General features: G+C 38.2%; 1 pseudogene; it reads right to left on the minus strand.

The window, feature by feature from the left end:
* Positions 1-329: 329 nt before the first annotated feature.
* LOC112915877 (lipopolysaccharide-induced tumor necrosis factor-alpha factor homolog) lies at positions 330-1030 on the minus strand (annotated as a pseudogene).
* Between the last annotated feature and the right edge of the window lie 3232 nt (positions 1031-4262).

Here is a 4262-nt window from a genome sequence, read left to right on the forward strand (position 1 = left end):
AATGTTAACTCACTAGAAGATATTCAGACAGAGCAATTGTCACTGTTAAATGGGGTGACTTGGAGTCACAGTAGACAGGAAACCCTGGAACCAGCACTCAAGGTGAATGTCTGCATGTCCTGCAGGACTCCAAGCAGCAATCTCTGGGGATTTGGAGGTGTGTTACTTTTGTGATATTTTTCGCCAAAAGAAGACACAAAGGTGAATCCCTTGGAGAGATGAGATCACCAAGTTGGAAACCCCACCAGGGCAGAGATTGGGTGGTTAACCTTGGGTGAGTCAGAGAATACTTTCTGCAGCATGCCACTCCCTCCAGGTCTGGCCAAGTCCTACAAACGCTTGTAGGTGCCTAGGAAAGCTTTGCAGTTGGGACAGTAGTGATCCATGTCAAAGGTCCATATCAAAAAGGGATGAACAGGGGAGCCTGGGTGGTTCAGTGGTTGAGCATCTGCCTTTGGCTCAGGTTGTGATCCTGGGGCCCAGGAATCGAGTCCCGAATCAGGCTCTTTGAGGAGAGCCTCAAGGCTCCCTCTCCCTCTGCTTCTGTCTCTGCCTCCCTCTCTGTGTCTCATGAATAAATAAAATCGTAAAAAATAAAAAAAATAAAGAAAAATAAAACAAAGGGATGAAGCAGCAGCCCAAACGATGCATCCCAGCAAGCACAGGTTCCCACACGAGAGCTAGGTGAGGGCACTGGTGTTATAGGACAGCTGACTCCCAATCCTTTTGTTATGGAAGGAACAACACATCTGGACTGGGCCTTCCAGTTGAAAAAGGACACTGGCTGCCGCATGCAGACCCTCTGCACAGCACTTGCATTGGCACTGGGGATGGGCACTGGCTGGGTACAGTACATGGGAGGATTTGTCCTTCCTATCTGGGCCTGTCACCAGCCCCTGACTGGCCATGTCTGGGGTGCAGGAGGCATAGGGAAGTAACTGTTGACCACGACCATCTCCTCATATGATGGGGGCATGGTTGGCACCATGGAAGGCCCAGCAGCCTCCTGATAGGACCCAGGAGCCGACATTTTACCACCCCAGCTGCCAGTCAAGCCAAAAAGCTAATTCTTAAATTCATATCAAAATGCAAGGGACCTGGAGGGTATTATGCTAAATGAAATATGTCAGACTGAGAGAATCAAATACCACATGATTTCACTCATAAGTGGAATCTAAAAACAGTAATAACAATAATCTAAAAATAATAATAAAGCTCATAAGTGGAATCCCAAAACAATAACAACAAAAATAAATGAATAAACAAACAAAAAGCAGACTCAGACCAGTAAGTACAGAGAGCAGACTGATGGTTGCCAGAGGGGTAGGGAGGGCATTGGGCAAAATGGGTGGGTGAAAAGGAGAGGGAGACACAGGTTTCCACTTATGGAAAGAATGGGTCAGGGAATAAAGGACACAGCATAAGGAATATTGTCAAAGATATTGTAATAACAATGTATCAGGACAGATGGTAGCTATACTTGTGGTGAACATAGAACAATTTATAAACTTGTTAAATCACCATGTTGGACACTTGAAACTAATGTAATGTTGTGTGTCAACTACACTTAAATTAAAAAAAAAAAATTTCAAGTGACCCAGATGGTCAAAGAAATCTTGAAAAAAAAATAGATCAATGTTAGAGATTTTAATTACCTGATTTCCAAACTTGCTAAAAAGCTATAGCAATCAAATAAGTGTTGTACTGGCATAAGGATAGACATAAGTATTTTTTTTAAGATTTTATTTACTTATTTGAGAGAGAGTGAGAGAGAGCAGGAGAACGAGTAAGCAGTGGGAGAAGCAGAGGGAGAAGGAGAAGCAGGTTCCACGCTGAACAGGGAGCCAGATATGGGGCTCTATGAGATCTTTGGATCATGTTCATGACCTGAGCCAAAGGCGACAGTTAAGCAACTGAGCCACCCAGACACCACGGACTTAAGTATTTTCTATTCTATTATTATCCATTAGCCCTGTTGTCACTGTGATCTCAGTGATACGTTATATCTAACTCATATATCAAGATAGAAATATCAGTGGGAAACAAATGCAAGTCCAGAAATAACCCCTTACATTTATGGTCAATTGATTTTTGACAAGAATACTAAGACAATTCAATGAGGAGAAAATGGTCTTTTCAATAAATGGCACTGGAACAATGGGATATCTATATGAAAAAATAATTGGACTCCCACATATACCATAGACAAAATTTAACTTGAAATGGATCTGACATGATAAATGTATGAGTGAACAGTGTAAAACTCTATGAAAAAAATGTAGGCAAAAATGTAGGCATAAGTCTTTGTGACCATGTGTTAAGCAATGTTTTCTTATGTATGACACCAAAGGACAAGTAATGAAAGAGAAAGGGGTGCCTGGGTGGCTTGGTCAATTAGTATCTGACTCTTGATTTTGGCTCAGGTCATGATCTCAGGGTCCTGATATCAAGCCCTGCACTGGGCTCCACACTCCGCACAGAGTCTGCTTGACCCTTTCCCTCTCCTCCTTCTCTTGCTCACTCTCCCTCTAAAATAAAATTAAATAAAATCTAAAAAGAACAAATTAATTGGACTTCAAATGCACAACTTTTGGGGTGAAACAATACCATCAAGAAAGTGAATATACAACCCACAACACGGAAGAAAATATTTTCAAATTGCATGTCTGATAAGCAATACAGTAAAAGATATGTAAAGAACATTTACAACACAATAACATGCACACAAATTACCCTCTTTTAAAAATGGGCAAATAGGAATACAAAATTCATTAGAAGTATGCACAAGTAGCAAGCAAACTCATGATAACACCTTCAACATTATTAATTGCCAGGGAGGGGTAAGTCAAAAACACAATGAGTTACCTCTTCATAACCACCAGGATGATTATTTTTAAAAGAAGACATTAAAATTATTGGTGAGGATGTGAAAACAATCGAACCTCATACATTGGTGTTGGGAATATAATACTGTGCAACTGCTCTGGAGACCAATTTGGCAGTTCTGCAAATGTTAACATGGAGTTACCATATGAACCAGAAAATCCAGTTCTAAGTATATACCCAAGAGAAGTCAAAGCATGTATCCACATGAAAACTTGCACATGAATATTTATAGCAGTGCGTTTAAAATAACAAAACATGGAAACGGCCCAATTGTTCATCAGCTGATAAATGGATACAGAATATGTGGTATATCCACCCACACAATGGCACATTCTTCTGCAACAAATTGGAATGAAAGTACTGATAACATAACACGCTGAGCCATGAAAACATTATGCTAAGTGAAAGAAACTAGCCAAGAAAACACCATATATTATATGATTTCATTTATGTGTAATGTCCAGAATAGGCAAATTCATCGAAACAGAAATAGATCAAAGTTTTTTTGTTTGTTTGTTTTTGGTTTTTTTTTTAGGGAATGGGCACAGGGTTTCCTTTAGGAATGATGGAAATTAGACAAAAGTAGGTTATAATAATGGTCTCTATTTTGTGAATATGCTAAAAACCACTATGAACACTTTAAGTGGGTGAATGTTATGGAATATGAATTACATCTCAAGCTGTTTTTAAAAACAGAATAAGAAAGCTTTAATTAGGCAAAATTTCGTGAAAAGTTCACATGGTAAAGGCCATGTTTGCCATCTAGAGAAAGTTTGACAGTTCTCCTTTATAGAATCTATCTCAATCTGTTAAAATAATTGGTCATATACTCTCTGTAGTCCAATGAATATTTCCATTTAATTTCTTTGTTCTGCAATCATTTGCCTGCTTCTTTTTCTAATCAATTTATCTATTTTTCTTAGTATGTGCTATAACTCTCAAATTGGCCTAATTTGCAAATTTCCCATACTATTTACACCATTCTGAGAGAGAGTCAAGCTGCTAATTAAATTGGATCTAATACAAGTCTCATGACACCCACCCAGAGAGCCCAACAAGGTGCATTTATATTTATCAATTCTTTTTGTTGTTAGTCTTTGATCAATTTGCTCTCTGGCATCTCTCTATGAACATGCCTTTATTTTTCAAGAATAGGAGGACATAAAATGTCTCTATTGATTAGTACATAAAAAGATAAACAGGCATCTTTTGAACATTTTAAAATTAATTCCTGTGCTCTCTCCAGCCCATTCAAATTACATTAGGTTTATTGCTTTTAATGGATAATTTGGATTTTAATACCAATATTTTAGAACTATAGGGTTAGATAAGGAACTTAAAGTTATATATATATATATATATATATATATATATAT

Source organism: Vulpes vulpes, chromosome 11 (assembly GCF_048418805.1).
Source record: "Vulpes vulpes isolate BD-2025 chromosome 11, VulVul3, whole genome shotgun sequence".
NCBI lineage: Eukaryota > Metazoa > Chordata > Mammalia > Carnivora > Canidae > Vulpes > Vulpes vulpes.